Source organism: Dasypus novemcinctus, chromosome 10 (genome assembly GCF_030445035.2).
Source record: "Dasypus novemcinctus isolate mDasNov1 chromosome 10, mDasNov1.1.hap2, whole genome shotgun sequence".
Taxonomy (NCBI): Eukaryota; Metazoa; Chordata; class Mammalia; order Cingulata; family Dasypodidae; genus Dasypus; species Dasypus novemcinctus.
In genome coordinates, this window is record NC_080682.1 from 95,812,831 (window position 1) to 95,829,330 (window position 16,500).

A 16,500-nucleotide genomic window follows, 5' to 3' on the forward strand; every position below is an offset into this window, starting at 1 on the left:
AAATCAAACATAAAACAAATTCATATCATATGTTTCCATTTATATTAAAGTCTAGAATAAGAAAATCCATATGTACAGATAGTATATTAGTGCTTTCCAGTGGCTGGGGAGGGGAGAATGGTAGTGTCTATTAATGAACATGGAATTTCTTTTCTTTTTAAATTGCTCAAAAAGTTCTAAGATTAGAGAGAGGTTATTATTGCACAACTTAGTGAATAAACTAAAAACCACTGAATTGTCACTGTAAAATTGTGAATTTTATGGTATGTTTGAATGGTATCTCAATTTATATTAAATAATTATTCACTTCAGACAATTTCCTGAGAATCTATTTAATCACCTCTATTTATGATAAATCCACATAATGAATGAAAAATCTTGACTGTAATGTCAAAAGGGAAGTACTAGAAAGGCCTTGCTTTATCTAACAAAATGTCTGGATTTTATACATCAAGCAACCTGAGGAAAACTTAAATACAGATTGATTAGAGAAGCCTACCACAGCCCTGGAAAATGAGATATATAATCTCCTTTAAACTCTAAGCTATTGACAGTCATTCTTTACTGGATTTATTCACTCAATATACTTATTAAGCACGTAAAATATTCCAGACATGATATCTGCCAATTGTGATAGAAGATAAGGCCAAATGCTGAGATGGGGCTAGATGCCATGCTTGGAAGTGTGATAATAGTGGAAAATGGGTCATAACTGCTAATGGGCATGAAGTAATTGTTGGTGGTGATGAAAATGCTCTGAAATTAATTTTGTTAATATTTGTAAAAAAATAGTAAACATCATTTAATTTTTTGTCTAACAGTTGAATTTTATGGTAAGAAAATTATATCTCAGTAAATTTTTAAAAGATTATTTTAAGAGCCATATTTTCTATGTTCACTCATGAACCTAGAACATTCAATGTATATTTTTTAAAAGAGAAAATGAAACCATCTTCACATAGCTAGCCAACTCTTATCTCTTAATTCCTGGCTGAGCTTGTTATTAGTGTTAGTAGTGTCTAACCTCTTCTGCTTCTTTCAGGTTGCAATTATTATAGTAAAAAGAAAAAGTCTAAAATCCCTTTTATCACTGGTCTTGTTAAGTTGTTCACAATTTAAATTGTATAAAACTACTGAAGGATGGCTACAGCTGGTGCTATAAATTGGAAGAAAGGCACAGGATGATCACTGGCTCTGAAATTATGTATTTAGTCAATCACCAAGTATATATAACTCCCTTTTCTCCCAGTGATTCCATAAGACCTTTTTCTGTCAGCTGTTCTTGCCTCTGCTCCTCAGAGATTACCATGTTGAAGCTCCTACATAAAGAAACTGAATGTTTCAGTTGCTTTTTGATTCTGAACCAATTTAGTGTACTTGATTATTAGTGCTGCTCAGAAGTGGATGGCTGGAGAAAAAAAAGCTACCCTGAGTGATCCAGGCAAAACTTTAAAAGCTCACCCAAATACCACCTTCTTATTTTCTAAATGACCTATATTCAAATGAGGAGATATAACATTTAACCATAGGAAATAAAAGTATCTCATTCTCTATGCTGAAATGATGAAAAAACTAGATTTTAGAAAGCAAAAGCCTTTTTTAAGGATCTCCTAGAAGAGATAACTTTAAGGTTATCTTTCCCATTGAATGTAGTCACATTGTATAAATCTATGCAAGGAACAATACTATGGGTACTTCTTGACCTCTAGACTCATATACAGTTTAGCATTTTCAGCAAGTTGATGTTACAGAATTTATATCATGTGTGCTTGTACAAAAAAATAAGTGTTTTGGAAAGCAGAATATGTATATCTGTCCATGTGTCTATTGTCAGTTCTGCTTTTGCAATTTTTTTTTTTGAGGTACCAGGGATTGAAGCTGGGACCTCAGAGGTGAGAAGCTATTTTACTCCCAGTAAATCATACTTAGGCTCTGAATATTTTAAACTCCATCATTCAAGTATCAGCTCAAATGGGTCGTTCTCACCACACAATAGAAGTCCACACACACACAACAATCACAGCTGGTTAAATTATGGTGTTTTATTTGTTGGTTATAGAGTGTAACTTCCTGAGAAGAATATCTGATCTGTCCATTTCTTTATCTAATTTCATAATATATGGTTTGTTTCACATAACATGTTTTTGTTATGTTTGTAAATGCTCAATAAATATTTGTTATATACAATAAAAATTATAGAATGACCATTTTTTTTGGCAGTGAATGTACAGGTGACTTATAGAATAACAATAATTTGGTATGTTGTTGTTGGTTTTATCAATTTCATCAAAAAAAAAAGAAAAGAAAATCAATTATGGAATTGTTTTAAACAACAGAAAATTAAAGGGTTTCCTGGGCAAGCTCTCCATATTTTTCAGAACCTGATTTGGTCACTTTGACCTAGCAACTGTACCTTCAGAATTACCAAAATTAACAAAAGGAGTGAGAAACATGCTGTTTCTCAACACTTCTCAAGCTTCTCCTGTCACTTTCTCTCTAATGGGCATCCCAGGCCTGGAGCACCTGCATGTCTAGATTGGGATCCCCTTCTGCTCCATGTATGTGGTGGCTGTGGTGGGGAACATGATCATCCTGGCTGTGGTGCAGGCAGAGCGAAGCCTCCACAAGCCCATGTTCCTCTTTCTGTGCATGCTGTCAGTCACAGACCTGGTCCTCTCCACTTCTACCCTGCCCCGCATGCTCTGTCTATTCTGGCTTGGATCCCATGACATTGCCGTTGATGCTTGCCTGGCCCAAATGTTTTTCATCCACAGCTTTACTGCCATGGAATCAGCCTTCTTCCTGGCCATGGCCGTTGATCACTATGTGGCCATATGTCACTCTCTGCACCATGCTACTATTCTCACCCACACTCGCATTGCCATAATGGGTATAATTGTGGTGGTTCGAGGTGTGGCCTTCTTTTCTCCACATCGCATCCTGCTCAAACAGCTTCCTTACTGTAGAACATGAAAAATTGTCCACACTTACTGTGAGTTCATGGCTATGGTAAAGCTGGCTTGTACAGTCACTGGGGCCCCCAAACATTATAGCTTCAGTGTTGCTTCCATCATAGGTTCATGTGATGCCATTTTCACTGCTATATCCTATGCCTTCATTCTCCACTCTGTATTCCACCTGCCATCCCAAGAAGCTAGCTTTAAGGCTTTGGGAACATGTGCCTTTCATGTCTATGTCATTCTTGTCTTCTTTTCCACTGCTGGCTTTTTCATTTTCACTCACACTTTTGGGAAAAATGCGCCTCCACATATCCATATTTTTATTACAAATATGTATCTTTTGGTGCCTCCTTTCCTTAATCCTATTGTGTATGGAGAAAGGACTAAGAAAATTCAGGAACATGCTCTTAAGACTATAATTCTCAAAGTTGTCTGAGGTTAGTTGGTTAAATAGAACAAGTGGTTTAAATTTAAATGGAAATACATTATATGAAATATCATTTTTCACTTCCCCAAGCTGAATTGCATTACCACCTGAAAATTTATCTACCATTATCTGTAGATTACCAGAATTACAAATTAACATGTAGCTTCAGTTTTTTTTCCTCTGGTGAGTATTAAAGAAGAGACTGTTAATGTCTTTCTTGTTCTCTTTGGAAGATGATTACAAATAGGGAGTGGATAGAAAGAGACAGAGGAAAAGGCTAACAACCAGAAAAAATAAGAATTATCTGGAGAACCTAATACTTGGTATTATGTACTACGCAGTTTGAAGTAATCTTGATCCATATATATGATTGTAGTTTTACAGAATAGGTGATAAATATCAAGTTATTCTCAAATGAAATCAAATTTTAAACTCATTGTTTATCCATGTAAAATCCATGTAAAATGTATCTATACATAAAGAAAGTAAAACAAAAACATAAATTAATGTGAAGAGCTCCCATTTTGGTTATAGAACTGCTCAAGTTTCTAGAGTAATTTTAATAAATGTGGAGTATATTTCATATTTTAAAAGGTAACATTTCAGATTCTACTGACTGCCAAAATTGAGGGCATGAATTTAGAGTTTCATAACTAATTGTTCAATTTATTGAACTTCCAGGCTACCATATGTATTGAGTCTCCCCTATTGACCAGGTGACATGGAATTCAGTATCAAGACAGATGACCTCAGATCTTTTACTAACAACAAAGTCCAGTTTGCCCCTTATTTATTGCCCTGATATCAAAGACTGGATCCCATCTTCAGCTCATTTTCCTCAATTATTACTAGTTACCAGTTATCCACTTGTCACGTTTGTTTTGGAATATTTTCTAAGATCCATAGGGTACTTCTTTTAATGGAAGTCATCTACCAAAGGGGTCTTTGATATTTGTGCTTGGAAAATTTTTCCTCTCCTTGCTTATTTTCCATGAATCTCACACACATATTTCAGCACACAAAGACTAGCATCCTTTTAGTCACCAATTATGAAATCTATCTTTCAAATACAAGGAGGTGTGCTGTTTTCTCTTTTAGAGAATTAGGCACAGTTCTCATGAATCTCTTGACATAAGAAATTCAGGACCAGGGGGTTTCACAAGGAGTATATTAATGAGATTTATTGGCACATGGTAGATACGAAGTTCATGCATTCAAGTAAATTTTATATGCCCTATAGAAGAAATGTCTCAGGTAAGGTATGCATTCAAGTAACTTCAACACATAATTAGGCAGGCAGAAAGGGAGGTTTGTCAATTATAAGTGCACACATAAAGGGAGCAATTGAATAGTGAAAAGAAGAATAAAGGTAAACTGAAAAGTGCTGAAACTTTTGCTACTATATCCCAAACATTTTATTTAAGTGACTCATTTCAAATATTTTGCAATTGGGATTGAGACCATGGTGACTCTCAGGCTCTGCTTAAAAGTCAGAATTTTCTCTTCCTGGTCAATCATGTCTTGTATTCAGCTTTCTCAAATCTGAATTAGGTTCCTTTCCCACACAGCTGTACATTTGATTGTGTACTGAGATCCTCAAACTATGGGAAATTTTATTTCAGAAAATTTCCCACTATATGAGCAAAGTGTAAAAGCACAATGCAGTAGCAAAGGTGAAAATATAGCTAATTTATTTATTAATTTATAAATGTGTATTAGAATATATTTCTATGTGTGTGTGGATATATTATATATATATGTGTGTGTGTGTGTATTATATATAATGTGTTTGTTTTTGGTCAGGCAAAACCATTAGGGGCCAGATCGGAAAAAGCATTCCACCTTAAGAACCTATTTTAACTTCCTTTCAAGGGAACTAAATATGTGTTTTTATAGTAGTAATGATTCAGCTATAACTTCCAAGGCACTGTTATACAAATTAATAATATCACCTTTTCTGAAATCACAGAAAGGTCTGATTCTGTATTGGTAGACTGAATTATGTACCCACATTTAGCCATTTTCTTGATATTGAGTCATATTCCTGTGGGAATATGTACACATTGTAAATAGAATCCCTGAACTGTTATATTAGTTAAGGTTTGGCCCAACAGAATGAGATTGAGCCTCAATCTGGGTAACTGGAGTGCTTTATGAGTAGAATAAACTCAGGCTTACATAGAAAAAGCCATGGAGAGGACTAGGAACCCAAAGGAAAAGGAAGCTGGAAATCAACACTAACCAGAAGAGAAAGGAGAAGATAATCACCATGGCATGTGAGGCAGAGATGCAAGCCAGGGAACCCCAAGGATTCCCACAAGGCAGAATGAGAATGTGACAGATTTTGGGGAGATAATATTGCTTTACTGTCACCGGGGGTATGGACTTCTAGCTTCAAAATTGTAGGCCAATAAATTCCCATTGTTCAGTTGGTTATCCATTAATGACTAAAGCTTTATTTTAGCATTTTAGGCTATTTCACATATAAGTATATGTAAAGACGTATGTATGCATTTTTATTTAGGTACAAATTAAGTACAGTGCAATGAAGATGTCTTACATGTACAGTTTGGTAAATTTGGACAATACGTGGTCTATGTAACCCCCACCCTAATTACAATATAGGACAGTTACATCACTCCCAGGAAGTTTCCTCCCCTTTCTCTCTGGCAAGTATATGGATGGATGGAGGAGTGCATGCTTTATACAATGGGAGAAGTTGGTGCTTTATTCATGAACTTATTCACAATTTCTGCTTACCAATTTACACATAGTTAAGATTAAAAATCAAACACTTTGTTTAGTTTATACCTATTTGATCTTCCTCTAAAATATGCTAGTCTACCTTAATTCTAAGTTAATCTTTCTTCCTTCTCTTTTTTTATTTTCTCTTTCTCATTCCCTTACTATCCGTTTTTATTTTTTATCCTGCCTTTTTTGTTTTCAACTGTTTTTACTTTCACCAACAGACAGAGTTTAAAAATTTTTTTTTTTTTTAAGCTGGAAGGCTTGTATTTTGTTTCCTTTGGTAGGACAAGTCTTTTCCTGTTTGCTCAAACTAAAAGCATCTGACATTTTATATTAATTTAGACTCCATAACATTTTTTGGGGTAGTTCCATAGTTTATGGTTAAAATTCCAAGCTTGGAGTTAGAATTTCTGGGCTCAAATCCAGGAATCTTCCCCTGGATAGTCATATGACTATTTGATTCTTGATTTATAAAAATGAATAATAATATTGTCTATCTTACAAGGTTGTCTGAGGATTAAAAAATCTATGTAAAAAGCCCTGAGCATTGGCAAAGCAACAACACTCAAAGGACATGGTTTTTATTCTTCCCTCAGAACTATGCTTTTCTATGATCTCCATCCTTTACTTCTTTAACAATGCTTTAAGAAAAACCCAGTTACCTGGAAGGGAAGGTGACACAGAACTTTATGAAATAAAAGACACAGAGAGAGACAAAAGAGGAAAGGTAAAGATGGGACCAAGGGACTCAACAGGTTCTGGAACTGGGAGCCTCAACCCTAGTTTCCACATTGTATTTATTTGAAAGCTAACAAACAGTTGTTGGCTACAGGAAGCAACTTGCAACATCTCTTACAATAGCAGGAAGCAACAAATAGGTAAGCCAGTTTCCCACAACACCCATTGAATCTTATATTCTAAATTTAAACCCCATAAATATTTTATATTTTAGAGGGATGTATATATATATATATTCCTCAGGACAAGCTTTTTTTAATGGAGTATTCTGTTTAATCATGGTGCATAATAACAAAATCAAAGGCCTTTGGAAGACAGGCTACTGCTATTGGCATGCAATAGGACAGTGATAAGAATAGAGACATCTCCTTTCATTTCTTCAAGTGATACAATCCAGGCATTTACAATATGTGCTTAGTATATTCATTTTAAATTGGATTGTATTGACTTGGACAAAATTGTATAACCCTTCAAATTTATCCTTCAATTTTCACTGGATCAATCTCCTCTCTTTCTTGGAAGTAATCTGCATGAAGATAACTTAATTAATTTACTTTAGTCTTTTAATTTCAGATGTAACTCCTTTCTATAAACGTTGGTAGCCTTTTCTAACTGTGCAGGGTCTCTCAGCTCCTTTGATTAATCATGAGAACTAAGGAAATGTGATTAAATTAGAATGTTGTGCTCAGCTAAGATGGAGTTGAAGAAGGACAACCACCACACCATGGAGCCTAGAGTGATTACAACTGAAAGTGGGAGGATTGCATCCAGCATCCATGTGGAATCTGAGCCTCCTCTTGACATAGAGGTGCAATGGACACAACCAATGCAATGTCCACATAGAAAAGGTGGCATTGGATTGGGAAAAGTGGACATGGTGGCTGATGGGTATGGGGAAAGGCAGGAAGAGATGAGAGGTGGAGGCGTCTTTGGGACATGGAGCTGCCCTGGATGGTGCTTCAGGGGCAATCACTGGACATTGTAAATCTTCACAGGGCCCACTGGATGGAATGGGGGAGAGTATGGGACATGATGTGGACCATTGACCATGAGGTGCAGAGGTGCCCAAAGATGTACTTACCAAATGCAATGGATGTGTCATGATGATGGGAATGAGTGTTGCTGGGGGGGGGAAAGGTGGGGTGGGGGTGGTGGGGTTGAATGGGACCTCATATATATATATATTTTTTAATGTAATATTATTACAAAGTCAATAAAAATAAAAAATAAAATAAATAAAATAAAATGTAAAAAAAAAAAAATTCCCTAAATATTTGTGCCTAAACTTACCCTGTGCTACCTCAAAACAAATTAAACATATATTTATATGAGAGTAAAAAAAAAAAAAAAAAATAGAATGTTGTGGGCTACCATTTAAGACAAAACATCAAAAACAAAATTTTATGATATTTTTCATTTTTAATACCCCAGTTTATTTTTAACTTTATTTTAGTTTTCTAAATTAGCATCTTTTCTATTTCTAATCTTTAAACCTATCATTACTATTTCCTTTTCCTATTAATTGAATTTTGCAATATAATAGGCTTCATTTTTTAAGAAGTTTTGGACCACAGAGGGGTTCAACTATGGCAGGGGAGGAATGCTGGTGTGGTATTATTGATGGGTAACACACGGTTGGGAGGGAGTTCTCAAGGGCATGTATATAGGGTATATAAAAATGTTTGGATATTTGTTGGATATTTTCATAGTATTTACAGTTACAAACAACAACTGAGGGAGTGCTGAATTCCTAGCCAAGGGAGCTCTGTCACATTCCCCAGTGGAACAGCAACAATCCCCCAAGTGCAAGGACAAAAACCAGTGAAGAAGGATGGTCCACTGATGAACACTTGAAACTGATGACTGTGTTTATGAGCTTGTGGGCCTGAAATTTCAACTAGACCTAGAGTCTCCATGTTGCTCAAATGTTGCCATTCTCTAAGCCAAACTCAGCATGTAAATGTATTACCTCCCCCCCAGAGTGGGACATAACTCCTGGGGATGAGCCTCCCTGGTGCTGAGGGATTATTGCCAAGCATAAACTGGTGATTCAACTAGAAAAAGACCTTGAATAAAACATGGAAATGGTAAAGTCAAATGAGTATATATGGCTAAAAGTCTTCAAAAAAGAGTCGGGAGGTCATCAGAGGGGTCACACCTATGCCTACCTCCAAAGGAGCCCAGAGTCAGCCAAAGAAGATGCAACACCAGGTACTGGTGCACCTGAGGGTTATGGAGAAACACAGGTTCTATGATCATGGCAGATGGCTCTGGAGTTCAGTGCCTTGTCAGTGGACCCTACTTTGTAATTTGTCTTCCTGAGTGTGATGGAGTTGGGCTCAGATCTGACCTTTATACCCATGCCTCTTCTGTCACTTTTACTGAACCTGTGGTTGGCTCTGGGGTTGGTGGATACCCTGGAGATTTCAATCTCTGGACTGGCCATGTGTCAGCTGAGCCCTGAGCCTCATAAGACTGGCAACTCCTACTCTCCAGTTCATTGGACTTACCCAGGTCAGCTAACAGGGAAGTGAAGATGGCCAACCACAACATCAGGGAACCGAGATTGCCAACAACCCCAAGCAGGAGAATCACATCCATCAACCATGGGGGATCGAAATCCCCTCTTGACATAGAGGTGGAATGGATATCACCATCCCAGGGCCCACAGGAGGGAGGAATAAAATGTAGATTAGAGTGGACTTACTGGTATTCTACTATAAAACTATTGTAACTAGTAATGGAAGAAACTGTAGCATAGATGTGACGAAAGTGGCCATTGTAGTTGCTTAGGGCAGGAAGTGAAAAGAAGAGATGTGATGTGGGGGCATTTTTGGGACTTGGAGCTGTCCTAAATGATATTGGAGGGACAGATGCTGGACATTATATAAGCTGCCATAACCCACTGAAAGTACTAAGGGAGAGTGTAAACTACAATGTAAACTATTATCCATGTGGTACAGCAGTGCTCCAAAATGTATTCACTAATGCAATATATGTGCCATAATAATGAAAGAAGTTGTTGATGTGGGAGGAATGTGGGAGTGTGTGGGGTATATGGGAACTCATTTTTTTTTTAAGGTTTTTTATTTATTTATTTGTTTCTCTCCCCTTCCCCCCCCCCCCCCACCCTGGTTGTCTGTTCTCTGTGTCCATTTGCTGTGTCTTTGTCCACTTCTGTTGTTGTCAGCGGTACGGGAATTTGTGTGTCTTTTTGTTGCGTCATCTTGTTGTGTCAGCTCTCCATGTGTGCAGCGCCATTCCTGGACAGGCTGCACTTTTTTTTGCACTGGGCAGCTCTCCTTACTGGGCACACTCCTTGCACATGGGGCTCCCCTACACGAGGGACACCCTGCATGGCATGGCACTCTTTGCAAGCATCAGCACTGCGCATAGGCCAGCTCCACACAGGTCAAGGAGGCCTGGGGTTTGAACTGCAGACCTCGCATGTGGTAGACGGATGCCCTAACCACTGGGCCAAGTCTGCCACCTCTTATATTTTTTAATGTGACATTTTTTGTGATCTATTTGTCTTCAAAAAAAAACCAATAAATATTTTTTAAAAATAAAGACATTAGATATAATATGTGCTGTCAATCAAATACTGGCATACATGCTATCCTTTCTTTCTGAAATACCTTTTACTTCCATACACCACTCTCATACCCTTTCCATTCTTATTCATTTTTATGATATAGTTCAGTATCTAGTAAAGAATACTCTCCTAACTCTGTGAGGTGGAATAGGTTATCCTCTTGGTTGACATATATTTATATGTTAATAAAATTACATGAAATAATAGCTATATATTTATCTATTTATTTTTTATGTTAATGAATTGGAGTAGATTATCAATATGACCTTAAGTATTTTAACATTGGAATAGAATGTGACACTAAAGGGCATTTACTGATGACTGATTTCTCCCTTTCTAACATTGAAAATGAGATAACTAAAAGGAAAATACACTGAAATACTTTCAAATGAAAAAATTAGAAAAGGCAATAGCCTTATATTATTATGAAAGACAACTAGGTAATTAAGAATCTAACTAGGAAGCGGAAAGCCTTATACTTTAATATTTAGGACATGGGGTCTTTAAAGCAATTAATTATTTATACAAGTTACAGAATTACAAGAGATTTGACAGTGAAGCCATCCAGAGATTAGAAGCAACATGAAGTCATGCCAACTTTAGGCCTGTGAAACACAGAGTTACTAGTAGTTTTGTCAGATATCAGGGATATGAGTCACCCAGTGGTAGTTTCGACCATGGAAGTCAGCTTTGGCAGAATCTGGAGCCATAGAGAATCTATAGCTGGAGAGGAGAGAGAGAGAGACACTAGCTTTTTCTTCCTCTTCCCTAATATTCTTCTCCTGGAGTCTTCCATTAACCAAATTCAGAACGAAGTCAGATGATCTGTGATCCTGGGAAACATAGTCTGCAAAGTCCATCCCTCCTGCAGTGCATAGAAGAGGAGATTGTAGAGGGATATGCCTGAAGGGGAACAGATCTAAGCTTGACATAACTTCACAACCAAAACACAAGTATTGATACACTTATAGATGACATTAACGTACATGTACTACTTGATTAAACAAGAACTCATTGGGGTTCAGGAACAGGAACCTGACTAGGAATGGCCTTGAGCTGTAGCAATTTTTGGAACTAAGTACGGTTCAGGATAAGTTATTTAAGAATATGTGAGTGTATCTGGCAATATTAATTGGCAATTAATTTGTAGGTTCATCCTTCCACAATGTCCTCCTTTCTTGCCACCTTTCATCATATCTGTTGTAAGGAACCATTTATTCCATGGCACCTGCAAGTGTTTAAGCCCAAGAGATGTCATTAATCAATATCACAAGATGCCTGGAGGCCAGAAACCATCTCCCCTTGGTTTCTAAGCATAAAACTCAGGAGGCACAAGTGATGGAAAGACTGAATTCATTCAAGAGAACAAGGTGCACCTGAAGGAACTGATAGAAATTAGTGTGTCTATAAACAGACAGCATCTTCAAGAGAGATGTACTCAAGAATTTCCTTGCAGGCCTCTCATCTCACAGGATAAGAAATGCAAAAGGACCTGCTGTAGTTATAGCCAACATTCAGCTGAGCCTCAAGATGGACAGGAAAACAATCCATCTGCAAAGGTAGGAAAAAAAGGTTGCAGGCAGCAGTACTGCGGTTGAGGTGAGATAGATGGAGACTCTAAGTCAAATGTTCAGTAACGAAGACCTATTCCTTGTGGTTGCCTGAAAGATTGTTCAACCTCTTGATTTTATGGAAGTAAATGTAGAAGGATACCAACTAAATGTTCAAGCTGAGATTTACGTATTGTTCGTAACTATTACAGTGTGAACAAAATCCAGGATCAAGTACCAGCCTGCAAAGGTTAAAATCTTTTTTTTCTTAACGTACCTAGTATTACCCACACTACTTGAATACTTCATATTGCCTTATCTCATAATAGACTGGAATTTAAACCAAAATTATTCATTAATTTCAAATTTAGTTTTGTTAGGATGCCTTTCCAGATTCTCCACATATAAAAGTAGCCTTCCTTCACAAAGATAACCTGATATTTGTGAACCCCTAGTTGCATATAAAAGTATGTGAGAAGCAAAAATTAATGTCAATTTATTGTGAAATTGAGAACTATATTATGCTCTTTGGAAGATTCTGATTAGCCATTATAAAAGAGCACAGAAGTGGATGTAACTCAGGTGACTGGGCTCCCACCTACCACATGGGAGGTTGCTGGTTCAGATCCTGGTGCTTCCTAAAGAAGACAGCAAGCTAGCATGATGGGCAGGTACAGCAGGGTGACACAACAAAAGACACAAGAAGAAAACACGTAATGAGAGACACAACAACACAGAGAACAGAGGTTCATCATGCCTTCTAAAGAAGACAGTAAGCTGATGTGATGGGCATGTGTGGTGAGCTGATGCAAATGAGAAAGGAAGGGAGGAAAAACATTATGAGAGACACAACAAAGCAGAGAGCAGAGATGGCTCAAATGATTAAGCATCTTCCTTCCATATCTGAGGTCACAAGGTCAGCTCTTGGTGCCTCATAAAAAAACAAGGAAGATGAACAGACACAGCAAGGGAAAACCAACAAGGTGATGGGGAGAAATAAATAAATAAAATAAGTCTTAAAAAAATAAGGAAAGTGGACTTGGCCCAGTGGTTAGGGCGTCTGTCTACCACATGGGAGGTCCACGGTTCAAATTCCGGGCCTCCTTGACCCATGTTGAGCTGGCCCACACGCAGTGCTGATGTGCATAAGGAGTGCCCTGCCACACAGGGGTGTCCCCGCATAAGGGAGCTCCATGCACTTGGAGTGTGCCCCGTAAGGAGAGCCGCCCAGTGTGAAAGAAAGTGCAGCCTGCCTGAGAATGGTGCCACACACACAGAGAGCTGACGCAACAAGATGACGCAACCAAAAGAAACACAGATTCCTGTGTGGCTGACAACAACAGAAGCGGACAAAGAAGAAGATGCAGCAAATGGACACAGAGAACAGACAACAGGGGTGGGGGGGAGGGGAAGGGGAGAGAAATAAATAAATAAATAAATAAATAAATCTTTAGAAAATAATAATAATAAGATTAACCACCCCCCCCAAAAAGACTTAATAACTTAACTTGACTGTTCTTCATAAAAATGGTGATTTCTTGCCCTGTAATTTAGTTGACTTTAGGAAGATAAAGACTCTGCCTTTATTAACTCCATTTGTTACATTCTAATACAGCACCAACTTTGTTCACAACTTTCTTCATTCTGCTCCGTCAGCCAGTTAACTCAGTATCTCCTTGATATCATATCTATAAGCTCTACAATTGTGGAAATGTAAGAGAGGTTAAATATATATGTTGCTATGTTGCTAATCTTATCCATGATGATTTGCTATGTTTTTCTTTTTACTTGCTCAGGTAGTTGAAAAGTGTGTCTCCATCAGAAACGAATCATCTACTTCCTCTGTAATATTTCTAAAATGCATCTATTCTTCTGAGGTACACAATGGGGGGAAAAAGCAAGAATGTTAATTAAATATGCAAAACTTTACAATTTCAGCATACTTATCCATTAACTTTCTTTATCTGAAAAAGTGCCATCCATCTGTTTGATACACTGAAAGAGGATACCAAAGAGAACAATCATTCAATAGCTGGTGGTATGTTATTGGAATGAGAGCATTTATTCTGACCCATAATAATGATGAACCTTTGGGATTTACATATTTATAAGTTATGTGATTTTTAATTAGGACAGAGTTATGGAATATCTGTTGTTTGCATGATGGATTCCAACTGGATCAGTTTGCAAACTGCCACCATCCTGTTACTTGGCATTCCAGGGTTGGAGGCTCCCCACATCTGGATATCCATCCCTTTCAGCCTTGTCTACTGCTGTTGCTGATGAGAAATGTTGGCCTTTTATTAATGATCAAGACAGACCCTAAACTACATGAACCTTTGTACCATTTTTTATGCATGCTCTCTTTGGCTGATTTGATGTTCACTTCTATACTTCCCAAGATACTCAGCTTCTTCTGGTTCAATGACAGAAAGATTGACTTCGAAGCTTGTCTCACTCAAATGTACCTCATTCATTCTCTGTCTACTTTGGAATCTGGATTTATCTTGGCCTTGGCTTTTGACTGCAATGTAGCTATCTGCCACCCATTAAGGCATTTCTTTATCTTGACACCCACAGTGATTTTAGTTTTGGGTTTGACCATTTTCTTCAGAGGCACTGTACTGTGCAGTCCACACCCCTTCTTACTGAGATGGCTTTCCAACTGCAGAACTAATGTTATCTCCCATACCTACTGTGAATTCATGGCCCTGATAAGATTGGCTTGTGCTGAGACCAAGATCCATAAAGCCTACAGCCTAATTGTGGCCTTCCTGACAGGGGGCCTGGACTTCATATTGATTATCTGCTCCTATGTCCTTATCCTTCTCACTTTCTTCAATGTCCCATCCAAGGCTGCCCGGCTTAAGACCCTAAGTACCTGTGTCTCCCATGGGCGGGTCTTCTTGGTGTTTTATACACCAGCCTTTTTTTCCTTTTTCACTCACAGGTTTGGCCAACACATTGCTCCACATATCCACATTTTTGTGGTCAATATATATCTTCTTATTCCACCCATGATGAATCCCATTATTTATGGTGTTAAATCCAGGAGGATCAGGGAGGGATTCTTTAAATTCTTAACAATCAAATATGTTTAAGTTTGGTGGAATTTGTGTTTCCTCAGTTCATAAACAAAGATAAGGGTTTTATTAAAGGACATGAAATTTAAAATAAGTCAGCATTACCTTAGAGTGGAAAACTTTTCAGTTAAATTTCAGATTCAAATAGTCTAGCAAAGCACAACACACTGACTCCTGTAAGCAGTTGCAAGTGCAGAAGATACATAAGAATTAGAAAAAAATTTGAGAAAAATTTAGATATTAGCATTCATCTTTCTCAACCTACTATTTAGTATTGCCTTTGAAACTTATTAAACAATAACTAAATTTATATTGGGAGATAACCATAACCAACTTTTGTTGCCTTTGCAGATTGTGACTCCCAAAAGCATAAGTTCGAGAGTGGATATATTAATCCCTGTATAAATTTTTCAGCAGACTCACTCTCCAAAGATGCAACATTTGTTCTCAAGTTATTAATCAGTTAATGGTCAATGAAATGAGAGTAAACAATAATATTTGCAGTCAGAAATACTGGAAATAAAAATATATTTTGCATTTCCTTAAATAAAAGTGTGTGGGAAACTAATGTACAAGTATTACAACAGATTTAAAGTTAAAATTAAATTTTCTCCTACTCTATCACCTGGCAATCTCCAAAAGTAAGCATCATCAGTGGATTCTCATAATCTGTGTTTTACAACTAACTTGAATTTCTACCATTTCTTTTATAATTTTCAGATAATTTAATGTTTTTGATAACACAGATTAGATGAGACTTCTTTCTCATTTCAGCAGTATACTTTTAATATAATGATATATTTTAAGTTTTTCATATTGGTTTATACAGATCTATCTCAATTCTCAGAATGACTATATTAAAAAGAATATATTGTATTTTATTTAAAAATTAATTTATTAATTTAAATGTAAATAGTTTTCAAATTTTCTTACAACAATGCTACAGAAATATTGTATTACATGTGTTTGGTTTCTATATTTCTAGAATTTAGATTAAATTCCTAGAAAAGGCATTGCTGAAACAAGGGGTAGGGATAATTTAAATACTTAAATAGTTTGCAAAACTGCCTACAAATTATTACAGCAATTGTATTCCCACAAAAGGCAAATATAAGACCGGCCTACCAACAATGTACATTATTACTCTTATTAATTGTTGGCAACCTTATATATAAAATAATAGCAATTATTTTCAATTTCTTACATATTCCTATTTTTTTTCTCATGTAATTCATGTTCTTATTAAATTTTTGTGACAATTTAGAGGAAATGGACAAATTCCCAGAAACACATAAGCAACCCATATTGATGAAAGAAGAAATTGATGATCTTAACAAACCAATCACAGGCAGAGAGATAGAATCAGTCATTAAAAATCTCTCAACTAAGAAGAGCCCAG

General features: G+C 36.8%; 1 pseudogene; it reads left to right on the forward strand.

Moving 5' to 3' along the window:
* Positions 1–14,181: 14,181 nt before the first annotated feature.
* LOC105745240 (olfactory receptor 52K2-like) lies at positions 14,182–15,119 on the forward strand (annotated as a pseudogene).
* The last annotated feature ends 1,381 nt before the right edge of the window (positions 15,120–16,500 follow it).